The sequence below is a fragment of the Camelus bactrianus genome, chromosome 27 (assembly GCF_048773025.1).
Source record: "Camelus bactrianus isolate YW-2024 breed Bactrian camel chromosome 27, ASM4877302v1, whole genome shotgun sequence".
Taxonomy (NCBI): Eukaryota; Metazoa; Chordata; class Mammalia; order Artiodactyla; family Camelidae; genus Camelus; species Camelus bactrianus.
In genome coordinates, this window is record NC_133565.1 from 12,274,026 (window position 1) to 12,286,660 (window position 12,635).

Here is a 12,635-nt window from a genome sequence, read left to right on the forward strand (position 1 = left end):
GCTGGCCCCTGCCACATCCCACCACGGCCACTCAAACTAGGACCTCTCATTCCAGCGTGCCTCAACTAATGCGTGCACACGACTGACCCTACGACAGCTCTCTAATGTTGGCACCGTGGGGGGTGTTGCACCAGTGTGAACAAGGGCAAGCTGGACCCCTCTCCTAACTATTCCCTAGCCCCCGGGGAGGCAACGTGCTGGACCTCAGTTTCGATGAGAACGACGGTAGTGAGTTCTCACTCATTTTGTTCAGATTTTCCAAGGAATGCATATGAGGGAGTCATCATCGATCCGAGCACGTGCTGGCATGCTGGACAACTCAACGTGGCAGGCTGGGTGGCTCCACAGAGGAGCCAGTGAGCTCGGAGACCTCCAGCAACCCCAGCAATCCAGAGCCAGCAAGCCACTGAGCAGCAGCAACGGTCAATCCTTTCTGGCCGCCTTTCGGGCAGTCAGAGAATATCCGAAAGCCAATGCTTTCCCCAGCGCTGGGGGTGGGGGAGGAGAGGGCGTACCGTCATCCTGAGCGATCCACGGGAAGGTTCAGCATCCTGGCGCCGACCCACTTCTTCGGGGACTCCCGGCCACCACCAGTCACCAGAAAACGGGAAGCTCTTCTTGTCTTGGCTGACGGCAAGCCTGCCCCGGCAACCCCACCTGGCAAGGGGACAGAAACCACGTGCACGCTTCAGACGTGGGCCCAACTTCTCAGCGAGCATGCCCCATGCCAATCAACCTTTAGCTCGGGGAAGCCCACTATCTGCTACCCACTCCCCTTTATCCCTTCAATACCAACCGATGCGTGTCTGAACGCACGAGGGTAGGGGCCTCGGCGTACGTGAGTTTCATGCGTGTGTGTTGCGTCACGGGGGGCGGGGCCTGACTGTCCATGTGAGTGTATGGCTGCGTCTCTGCGTGTTTGTGTGTCCTGTGTGCCTCCCCCAAAATCTCAGTGCCTGAGAATGCATGCTTTCCACTCAGTGCCATGGAGGCCTGCCCATCGTTGACATGACCACAGCCCTCTGCCTTCCAGAGTGGCCATGGCATCGTGGGTCTCCAGGAGCCGCTGAAATAGGCCAAGAACTCCTTCTCTCCGACAGCCATTCCTTCTGATCAGAGCCAACCGCACCCACCTACACCACACTCGGGGCCGTGGATGGGATAGCCACCAAGTCACCGTGCCGCCCGAGGCCTCCACAGGATAGGGGGACCTGGAGGCAATACTCACTGCCTACGTCAACCAGGAAACCATTGACATGAAAGCTCACACCATGCTGAACCTGGCTCCAGGGCACATCCAGCCTGTATTCAACCTGTGTCTCTGTGCCACGACAATCCAGAAGCCTCGTCCTGTCAGCTATGCCTACACGCCTGCACAGGGCAGGTGAGAAAGCCCAGCGGAGAATTGGATTAGGAGCCTCCATGAGCCAGGGCCAAACCCCACGGATGCCAGGGCACTCACGTCACCACCAACGGCCGAGATCCACATCGGGCAGGATTCGGGGCCCTGACCTTCAACGCAAAGTTCGAACGCTAAGCAGCCTGGTCCAAACATGTGTCCTCACGGACCGAGGCCCAGTCGCCCCACAGGGATCCTCAGACATTATGCACACAGGGCAAACACCGAGCTTCAGGGCAGACAGTCTCAAAGGATGTCCCCTTGGATGAAGCCACACCCCACCACCCTCAACCGAGGACCTCTTCTAGGCACTGTAACCCCACCACGGGCCTCACGGAGATTCAGTGCCCTGTTCCCGTGGACCACAGGACGTCCTGAAGCCCAGGAGCTCTCCTGCGAAAGGAAACCTCGAATGGGGCAAAATCAGCACGTGACGGTCCACCGCAGCCCACCCGGGATCTCAGCTAACGTGCGCCATGCCCCTGTACCAGCAGGGTTAAATCTCAACAAATGTCACGGGGAAGGGGGCCCTCTCGGCCAGATACGTGGCTCCCACCTAAAGGCACCCTTTCACCTTGCACGCTCATGCACCTGGAGGCAAAGGGGCTAGAGGGCATCTTGCCGTCAGGCATCTGGACCAAGCCTTGCACTGCCTCCCTGTGAAGTTCCCGGAAGACACCTTTCGGGAGCCTCTTGGACAAACCAGCAAGCCGACACTAGACAGGTCTGCTGGCACCGCCCATCCACCTGGACCCCAGGAGCCTTCCTCCCTAGGCATCCATGGGCAGCCCCTCAGGAAATGCCGACCGGCCTCAGGAAGCCCAGGACAGCAGCAGGAGCCAAACGAGGACAGAGTGTTCTAGCAAAGCACACAGATCCACTCCAGCCCTAACCTCACCGTACACTTCCCTTCCAGTCTACACTGTCCGCCAACCCCCATGCTTGAAGGCAGCGCTGTGTCCTCAGCAAGCTCCGTGCTTCCGCCCTTGCCACCAACACTGGGGCAGTGGGTGCAGCAGGGAGCTGCCAAGGCTAGCATGGCAACCCGATCCCTCAGCCTGCTCCCGCCACCGGCCCGTCCCCGACCCCGACCCCCACCCCGACCCGACCCACAACCACTGTGCCCGCCACAGTCCTCACCAAGACGCAGGTCAGAAACACGCAGAAACACGCCTCAACGGTGGCTCCAGTAGCCAAACACCCACACCTCTTCTCTTTGGCTCTGACACATACATCAAGTTGGCCCACGGCCCAAATACGGCCAAGCTGCCCCAAACAAACTGGCTCGTCCCACCTGCTCACGGGGCCTAGGCCAGTTCTGCACTCCCACGTCCAGGAGCAGCAGGGGAGCTGGCCCCTGCCACATCCCACCACGGCCACTCAAACTAGGACCTCTCATTCCAGCGTGCCTCAACTAATGCGTGCACACGACTGACCCTACGACAGCTCTCTAATGTTGGCACCGTGGGGGGTGTTGCACCAGTGTGAACAAGGGCAAGCTGGACCCCTCTCCTAACTATTCCCTAGCCCCCGGGGAGGCAACGTGCTGGACCTCAGTTTCGATGAGAACGACGGTAGTGAGTTCTCACTCATTTTGTTCAGATTTTCCAAGGAATGCATATGAGGGAGTCATCATCGATCCGAGCACGTGCTGGCATGCTGGACAACTCAACGTGGCAGGCTGGGTGGCTCCACAGAGGAGCCAGTGAGCTCGGAGACCTCCAGCAACCCCAGCAATCCAGAGCCAGCAAGCCACTGAGCAGCAGCAACGGTCAATCCTTTCTGGCCGCCTTTCGGGCAGTCAGAGAATATCCGAAAGCCAATGCTTTCCCCAGCGCTGGGGGTGGGGGAGGAGAGTGCGTACCGTCATCCTGAGCGATCCACGGGAAGGTTCAGCATCCTGGCGCCGACCCACTTCTTCGGGGACTCCCGGCCACCACCAGTCACCAGAAAACGGGAAGCTCTTCTTGTCTTGGCTGACGGCAAGCCTGCCCCGGCAACCCCACCTGGCAAGGGGACAGAAACCACGTGCACGCTTCAGACGTGGGCCCAACTTCTCAGCGAGCATGCCCCATGCCAATCAACCTTTAGCTCGGGGAAGCCCACTATCTGCTACCCACTCCCCTTTATCCCTTCAATACCAACCGATGCGTGTCTGAACGCACGAGGGTAGGGGCCTCGGCGTACGTGAGTTTCATGCGTGTGTGTTGCGTCACGGGGGGCGGGGCCTGACTGTCCATGTGAGTGTATGGCTGCGTCTCTGCGTGTTTGTGTGTCCTGTGTGCCTCCCCCAAAATCTCAGTGCCTGAGAATGCATGCTTTCCACTCAGTGCCATGGAGGCCTGCCCATCGTTGACATGACCACAGCCCTCTGCCTTCCAGAGTGGCCATGGCATCGTGGGTCTCCAGGAGCCGCTGAAATAGGCCAAGAACTCCTTCTCTCCGACAGCCATTCCTTCTGATCAGAGCCAACCGCACCCACCTACACCACACTCGGGGCCGTGGATGGGATAGCCACCAAGTCACCGTGCCGCCCGAGGCCTCCACAGGATAGGGGGACCTGGAGGCAATACTCACTGCCTACGTCAACCAGGAAACCATTGACATGAAAGCTCACACCATGCTGAACCTGGCTCCAGGGCACATCCAGCCTGTATTCAACCTGTGTCTCTGTGCCACGACAATCCAGAAGCCTCGTCCTGTCAGCTATGCCTACACGCCTGCACAGGGCAGGTGAGAAAGCCCAGCGGAGAATTGGATTAGGAGCCTCCATGAGCCAGGGCCAAACCCCACGGATGCCAGGGCACTCACGTCACCACCAACGGCCGAGATCCACATCGGGCAGGATTCGGGGCCCTGACCTTCAACGCAAAGTTCGAACGCTAAGCAGCCTGGTCCAAACATGTGTCCTCACGGACCGAGGCCCAGTCGCCCCACAGGGATCCTCAGACATTATGCACACAGGGCAAACACCGAGCTTCAGGGCAGACAGTCTCAAAGGATGTCCCCTTGGATGAAGCCACACCCCACCACCCTCAACCGAGGACCTCTTCTAGGCACTGTAACCCCACCACGGGCCTCACGGAGATTCAGTGCCCTGTTCCCGTGGACCACAGGACGTCCTGAAGCCCAGGAGCTCTCCTGCGAAAGGAAACCTCGAATGGGGCAAAATCAGCACGTGACGGTCCACCGCAGCCCACCCGGGATCTCAGCTAACGTGCGCCATGCCCCTGTACCAGCAGGGTTAAATCTCAACAAATGTCACGGGGAAGGGGGCCCTCTCGGCCAGATACGTGGCTCCCACCTAAAGGCACCCTTTCACCTTGCACGCTCATGCACCTGGAGGCAAAGGGGCTAGAGGGCATCTTGCCGTCAGGCATCTGGACCAAGCCTTGCACTGCCTCCCTGTGAAGTTCCCGGAAGACACCTTTCGGGAGCCTCTTGGACAAACCAGCAAGCCGACACTAGACAGGTCTGCTGGCACCGCCCATCCACCTGGACCCCAGGAGCCTTCCTCCCTAGGCATCCATGGGCAGCCCCTCAGGAAATGCCGACCGGCCTCAGGAAGCCCAGGACAGCAGCAGGAGCCAAACGAGGACAGAGTGTTCTAGCAAAGCACACAGATCCACTCCAGCCCTAACCTCACCGTACACTTCCCTTCCAGTCTACACTGTCCGCCAACCCCCATGCTTGAAGGCAGCGCTGTGTCCTCAGCAAGCTCCGTGCTTCCGCCCTTGCCACCAACACTGGGGCAGTGGGTGCAGCAGGGAGCTGCCAAGGCTAGCATGGCAACCCGATCCCTCAGCCTGCTCCCGCCACCGGCCCGTCCCCGACCCCGACCCCCACCCCGACCCGACCCACAACCACTGTGCCCGCCACAGTCCTCACCAAGACGCAGGTCAGAAACACGCAGAAACACGCCTCAACGGTGGCTCCAGTAGCCAAACACCCACACCTCTTCTCTTTGGCTCTGACACATACATCAAGTCGGCCCACGGCCCAAATACGGCCAAGCTGCCCCAAACAAACTGGCTCGTCCCACCTGCTCACGGGGCCTAGGCCAGTTCTGCACTCCCACGTCCAGGAGCAGCAGGGGAGCTGGCCCCTGCCACATCCCACCACGGCCACTCAAACTAGGACCTCTCATTCCAGCGTGCCTCAACTAATGCGTGCACACGACTGACCCTACGACAGCTCTCTAATGTTGGCACCGTGGGGGGTGTTGCACCAGTGTGAACAAGGGCAAGCTGGACCCCTCTCCTAACTATTCCCTAGCCCCCGGGGAGGCAACGTGCTGGACCTCAGTTTCGATGAGAACGACGGTAGTGAGTTCTCACTCATTTTGTTCAGATTTTCCAAGGAATGCATATGAGGGAGTCATCATCGATCCGAGCACGTGCTGGCATGCTGGACAACTCAACGTGGCAGGCTGGGTGGCTCCACAGAGGAGCCAGTGAGCTCGGAGACCTCCAGCAACCCCAGCAATCCAGAGCCAGCAAGCCACTGAGCAGCAGCAACGGTCAATCCTTTCTGGCCGCCTTTCGGGCAGTCAGAGAATATCCGAAAGCCAATGCTTTCCCCAGCGCTGGGGGTGGGGGAGGAGAGTGCGTACCGTCATCCTGAGCGATCCACGGGAAGGTTCAGCATCCTGGCGCCGACCCACTTCTTCGGGGACTCCCGGCCACCACCAGTCACCAGAAAACGGGAAGCTCTTCTTGTCTTGGCTGACGGCAAGCCTGCCCCGGCAACCCCACCTGGCAAGGGGACAGAAACCACGTGCACGCTTCAGACGTGGGCCCAACTTCTCAGCGAGCATGCCCCATGCCAATCAACCTTTAGCTCGGGGAAGCCCACTATCTGCTACCCACTCCCCTTTATCCCTTCAATACCAACCGATGCGTGTCTGAACGCACGAGGGTAGGGGCCTCGGCGTACGTGAGTTTCATGCGTGTGTGTTGCGTCACGGGGGGCGGGGCCTGACTGTCCATGTGAGTGTATGGCTGCGTCTCTGCGTGTTTGTGTGTCCTGTGTGCCTCCCCCAAAATCTCAGTGCCTGAGAATGCATGCTTTCCACTCAGTGCCATGGAGGCCTGCCCATCGTTGACATGACCACAGCCCTCTGCCTTCCAGAGTGGCCATGGCATCATGGGTCTCCAGGAGCCGCTGAAATAGGCCAAGAACTCCTTCTCTCCGACAGCCATTCCTTCTGATCAGAGCCAACCGCACCCACCTACACCACACTCGGGGCCGTGGATGGGATAGCCACCAAGTCACCGTGCCGCCCGAGGCCTCCACAGGATAGGGGGACCTGGAGGCAATACTCACTGCCTACGTCAACCAGGAAACCATTGACATGAAAGCTCACACCATGCTGAACCTGGCTCCAGGGCACATCCAGCCTGTATTCAACCTGTGTCTCTGTGCCACGACAATCCAGAAGCCTCGTCCTGTCAGCTATGCCTACACGCCTGCACAGGGCAGGTGAGAAAGCCCAGCGGAGAATTGGATTAGGAGCCTCCATGAGCCAGGGCCAAACCCCACGGATGCCAGGGCACTCACGTCACCACCAACGGCCGAGATCCACATCGGGCAGGATTCGGGGCCCTGACCTTCAACGCAAAGTTCGAACGCTAAGCAGCCTGGTCCAAACATGTGTCCTCACGGACCGAGGCCCAGTCGCCCCACAGGGATCCTCAGACATTATGCACACAGGGCAAACACCGAGCTTCAGGGCAGACAGTCTCAAAGGATGTCCCCTTGGATGAAGCCACACCCCACCACCCTCAACCGAGGACCTCTTCTAGGCACTGTAACCCCACCACGGGCCTCACGGAGATTCAGTGCCCTGTTCCCGTGGACCACAGGACGTCCTGAAGCCCAGGAGCTCTCCTGCGAAAGGAAACCTCGAATGGGGCAAAATCAGCACGTGACGGTCCACCGCAGCCCACCCGGGATCTCAGCTAACGTGCGCCATGCCCCTGTACCAGCAGGGTTAAATCTCAACAAATGTCACGGGGAAGGGGGCCCTCTCGGCCAGATACGTGGCTCCCACCTAAAGGCACCCTTTCACCTTGCACGCTCATGCACCTGGAGGCAAAGGGGCTAGAGGGCATCTTGCCGTCAGGCATCTGGACCAAGCCTTGCACTGCCTCCCTGTGAAGTTCCCGGAAGACACCTTTCGGGAGCCTCTTGGACAAACCAGCAAGCCGACACTAGACAGGTCTGCTGGCACCGCCCATCCACCTGGACCCCAGGAGCCTTCCTCCCTAGGCATCCATGGGCAGCCCCTCAGGAAATGCCGACCGGCCTCAGGAAGCCCAGGACAGCAGCAGGAGCCAAACGAGGACAGAGTGTTCTAGCAAAGCACACAGATCCACTCCAGCCCTAACCTCACCGTACACTTCCCTTCCAGTCTACACTGTCCGCCAACCCCCATGCTTGAAGGCAGCGCTGTGTCCTCAGCAAGCTCCGTGCTTCCGCCCTTGCCACCAACACTGGGGCAGTGGGTGCAGCAGGGAGCTGCCAAGGCTAGCATGGCAACCCGATCCCTCAGCCTGCTCCCGCCACCGGCCCGTCCCCGACCCCGACCCCCACCCCGACCCGACCCACAACCACTGTGCCCGCCACAGTCCTCACCAAGACGCAGGTCAGAAACATGCAGAAACACGCCTCAACGGTGGCTCCAGTAGCCAAACACCCACACCTCTTCTCTTTGGCTCTGACACATACATCAAGTCGGCCCACGGCCCAAATACGGCCAAGCTGCCCCAAACAAACTGGCTCGTCCCACCTGCTCACGGGGCCTAGGCCAGTTCTGCACTCCCACGTCCAGGAGCAGCAGGGGAGCTGGCCCCTGCCACATCCCACCACGGCCACTCAAACTAGGACCTCTCATTCCAGCGTGCCTCAACTAATGCGTGCACACGACTGACCCTACGACAGCTCTCTAATGTTGGCACCGTGGGGGGTGTTGCACCAGTGTGAACAAGGGCAAGCTGGACCCCTCTCCTAACTATTCCCTAGCCCCCGGGGAGGCAACGTGCTGGACCTCAGTTTCGATGAGAACGACGGTAGTGAGTTCTCACTCATTTTGTTCAGATTTTCCAAGGAATGCATATGAGGGAGTCATCATCGATCCGAGCACGTGCTGGCATGCTGGACAACTCAACGTGGCAGGCTGGGTGGCTCCACAGAGGAGCCAGTGAGCTCGGAGACCTCCAGCAACCCCAGCAATCCAGAGCCAGCAAGCCACTGAGCAGCAGCAACGGTCAATCCTTTCTGGCCGCCTTTCGGGCAGTCAGAGAATATCCGAAAGCCAATGCTTTCCCCAGCGCTGGGGGTGGGGGAGGAGAGTGCGTACCGTCATCCTGAGCGATCCACGGGAAGGTTCAGCATCCTGGCGCCGACCCACTTCTTCGGGGACTCCCGGCCACCACCAGTCACCAGAAAACGGGAAGCTCTTCTTGTCTTGGCTGACGGCAAGCCTGCCCCGGCAACCCCACCTGGCAAGGGGACAGAAACCACGTGCACGCTTCAGACGTGGGCCCAACTTCTCAGCGAGCATGCCCCATGCCAATCAACCTTTAGCTCGGGGAAGCCCACTATCTGCTACCCACTCCCCTTTATCCCTTCAATACCAACCGATGCGTGTCTGAACGCACGAGGGTAGGGGCCTCGGCGTACGTGAGTTTCATGCGTGTGTGTTGCGTCATGGGGGGCGGGGCCTGACTGTCCATGTGAGTGTATGGCTGCGTCTCTGCGTGTTTGTGTGTCCTGTGTGCCTCCCCCAAAATCTCAGTGCCTGAGAATGCATGCTTTCCACTCAGTGCCATGGAGGCCTGCCCATCGTTGACATGACCACAGCCCTCTGCCTTCCAGAGTGGCCATGGCATCATGGGTCTCCAGGAGCCGCTGAAATAGGCCAAGAACTCCTTCTCTCCGACAGCCATTCCTTCTGATCAGAGCCAACCGCACCCACCTACACCACACTCGGGGCCGTGGATGGGATAGCCACCAAGTCACCGTGCCGCCCGAGGCCTCCACAGGATAGGGGGACCTGGAGGCAATACTCACTGCCTACGTCAACCAGGAAACCATTGACATGAAAGCTCACACCATGCTGAACCTGGCTCCAGGGCACATCCAGCCTGTATTCAACCTGTGTCTCTGTGCCACGACAATCCAGAAGCCTCGTCCTGTCAGCTATGCCTACACGCCTGCACAGGGCAGGTGAGAAAGCCCAGCGGAGAATTGGATTAGGAGCCTCCATGAGCCAGGGCCAAACCCCACGGATGCCAGGGCACTCACGTCACCACCAACGGCCGAGATCCACATCGGGCAGGATTCGGGGCCCTGACCTTCAACGCAAAGTTCGAACGCTAAGCAGCCTGGTCCAAACATGTGTCCTCACGGACCGAGGCCCAGTCGCCCCACAGGGATCCTCAGACATTATGCACACAGGGCAAACACCGAGCTTCAGGGCAGACAGTCTCAAAGGATGTCCCCTTGGATGAAGCCACACCCCACCACCCTCAACCGAGGACCTCTTCTAGGCACTGTAACCCCACCACGGGCCTCACGGAGATTCAGTGCCCTGTTCCCGTGGACCACAGGACGTCCTGAAGCCCAGGAGCTCTCCTGCGAAAGGAAACCTCGAATGGGGCAAAATCAGCACGTGACGGTCCACCGCAGCCCACCCGGGATCTCAGCTAACGTGCGCCATGCCCCTGTACCAGCAGGGTTAAATCTCAACAAATGTCACGGGGAAGGGGGCCCTCTCGGCCAGATACGTGGCTCCCACCTAAAGGCACCCTTTCACCTTGCACGCTCATGCACCTGGAGGCAAAGGGGCTAGAGGGCATCTTGCCGTCAGGCATCTGGACCAAGCCTTGCACTGCCTCCCTGTGAAGTTCCCGGAAGACACCTTTCGGGAGCCTCTTGGACAAACCAGCAAGCCGACACTAGACAGGTCTGCTGGCACCGCCCATCCACCTGGACCCCAGGAGCCTTCCTCCCTAGGCATCCATGGGCAGCCCCTCAGGAAATGCCGACCGGCCTCAGGAAGCCCAGGACAGCAGCAGGAGCCAAACGAGGACAGAGTGTTCTAGCAAAGCACACAAAACCACTCCAGCCCTAACCTCACCGTACACTTCCCTTCCAGTCTACACTGTCCGCCAACCCCCATGCTTGAAGGCAGCGCTGTGTCCTCAGCAAGCTCCGTGCTTCCGCCCTTGCCACCAACACTGGGGCAGTGGGTGCAGCAGGGAGCTGCCAAGGCTAGCATGGCAACCCGATCCCTCAGCCTGCTCCCGCCACCGGCCCGTCCCCGACCCCGACCCCCACCCCGACCCGACCCACAACCACTGTGCCCGCCACAGTCCTCACCAAGACGCAGGTCAGAAACACGCAGAAACACGCCTCAACGGTGGCTCCAGTAGCCAAACACCCACACCTCTTCTCTTTGGCTCTGACACATACATCAAGTCAGCCCACGGCCCAAATACGGCCAAGCTGCCCCAAACAAACTGACTCGTCCCACCTGCTCACGGAGCCTAGGCCAGTTCTGCACTCCCACGTCCAGGAGCAGCAGGGGAGCTGGCCCCTGCCACATCCCACCACGGCCACTCAAACTAGGACCTCTCATTCCAGCGTGCCTCAACTAATGCGTGCACACGACTGACCCTACGACAGCTCTCTAATGTTGGCACCGTGGGGGGTGTTGCACCAGTGTGAACAAGGGCAAGCTGGACCCCTCTCCTAACTATTCCCTAGCCCCCGGGGAGGCAACGTGCTGGACCTCAGTTTCGATGAGAACGACGGTAGTGAGTTCTCACTCATTTTGTTCAGATTTTCCAAGGAATGCATATGAGGGAGTCATCATCGATCCGAGCACGTGCTGGCATGCTGGACAACTCAACGTGGCAGGCTGGGTGGCTCCACAGAGGAGCCAGTGAGCTCGGAGACCTCCAGCAACCCCAGCAATCCAGAGCCAGCAAGCCACTGAGCAGCAGCAACGGTCAATCCTTTCTGGCCGCCTTTCGGGCAGTCAGAGAATATCCGAAAGCCAATGCTTTCCCCAGCGCTGGGGGTGGGGGAGGAGAGTGCGTACCATCATCCTGAGCAATCCACGGGAAGGTTCAGCATCCTGGCGCCGACCCACTTCTTCGGGGACTCCCGGCCACCACCAGTCACCAGAAAACCGGAAGCTCTTCTTGTCTTGGCTGACAGCAAGCCTGCCCCGGCAACCCCACCTGGCAAGGGGACAGAAACCACGTGCACGCTTCAGACGTGGGCCCAACTTCTCAGCGAGCATGCTCCATGCCTATCAGTCTTTGGCTCGGTGAAGCCTGCTATCTTTTACCCACTTCCCTTTTTCCCTTGTATGCCAATAAATGTGTGTGTCAATTCACTAGTTTAGGGACCTTCACATATGTTAATTTTATATTTGTATGTATGTTTGTATGTGATTAGAGAATTTAGCTGTACACCAGAGTTTAATATAATATTGAAACCATTCTATCCTTGATACAATATATATACCAAGTAGAAATGTATTGAAATTAATATCTTATCCATCTACTTTTTGAAGTAAAATATATTGAAGAAACCTATATATAAAACTAAATAATGATTATTTGCTAAGTAATTATGAAAATTGAAGATCAATCCATTATTTAAATAAATATATTAATGGAACTATATAGTGTGTGTTTGAGAATTTTTCAAAATTTGGAAAGCTTTATTTTCCCTAAGCCACAGTACTGGATATTAGATTCAATTTTTTATGTTAGAAATGGACATGATGACAGTTCTATTTACCTCAAAGTAATAAAATGAGTTATAATTAATACTGTTCACTGGTATGTCTCAACAAAATAAACAATCTTGGGATAATGGACTAATTCCTAAAAAATCTGTAATATATATCGAAACCACCTGTAGAAAAAAAATGATATTCTGAATAAATTTTTATGATGTGAATATTTGTTTTCCTTTAAAATTCATATCTTGAATTCCCAACACCCAATGGTTAAGTTATTAATAGTTAGGGCCCATTTGAAATGCTTGGGCCATGATGGTGGAGACCAGGTTAATGTTATGTTATTCTTATAATATGTTCCCCAATAAAACTCTTCTATGCCTTCCAGTATGTGAAGTTAGAAGAAGTCTTTTACCGAGAAAGGGGCCCTGACTCTCCCATAAAGCCCCCCTAATCTCAATCTTCCTGGTATTCCAT

At 57.6% G+C, this 12,635-nt stretch overlaps 5 non-coding genes across 5 annotated transcripts; all 5 read right to left on the bottom strand.

The window, feature by feature from the left end:
- Positions 1 to 199: 199 nt before the first annotated feature.
- Positions 200 to 293, bottom strand: LOC141575347 (small nucleolar RNA SNORD116). Its single transcript, XR_012502882.1, has one exon. It is a non-coding gene; the product is annotated as a small nucleolar RNA SNORD116 (small nucleolar RNA).
- A 2,654-nt stretch (positions 294 to 2,947) lies between these two features.
- LOC141575348 (small nucleolar RNA SNORD116) lies at positions 2,948 to 3,041 on the bottom strand. Its single transcript, XR_012502883.1, has one exon. It is a non-coding gene; the product is annotated as a small nucleolar RNA SNORD116 (small nucleolar RNA).
- A 2,654-nt stretch (positions 3,042 to 5,695) lies between these two features.
- On the bottom strand, positions 5,696 to 5,789 carry LOC141575349 (small nucleolar RNA SNORD116). The gene has a single exon (XR_012502884.1). It is a non-coding gene; the product is annotated as a small nucleolar RNA SNORD116 (small nucleolar RNA).
- A 2,654-nt stretch (positions 5,790 to 8,443) lies between these two features.
- LOC141575350 (small nucleolar RNA SNORD116) lies at positions 8,444 to 8,537 on the bottom strand. The gene has a single exon (XR_012502885.1). It is a non-coding gene; the product is annotated as a small nucleolar RNA SNORD116 (small nucleolar RNA).
- A 2,654-nt stretch (positions 8,538 to 11,191) lies between these two features.
- LOC141575351 (small nucleolar RNA SNORD116) lies at positions 11,192 to 11,285 on the bottom strand. Its single transcript, XR_012502886.1, has one exon. It is a non-coding gene; the product is annotated as a small nucleolar RNA SNORD116 (small nucleolar RNA).
- Positions 11,286 to 12,635: the final 1,350 nt, after the last annotated feature.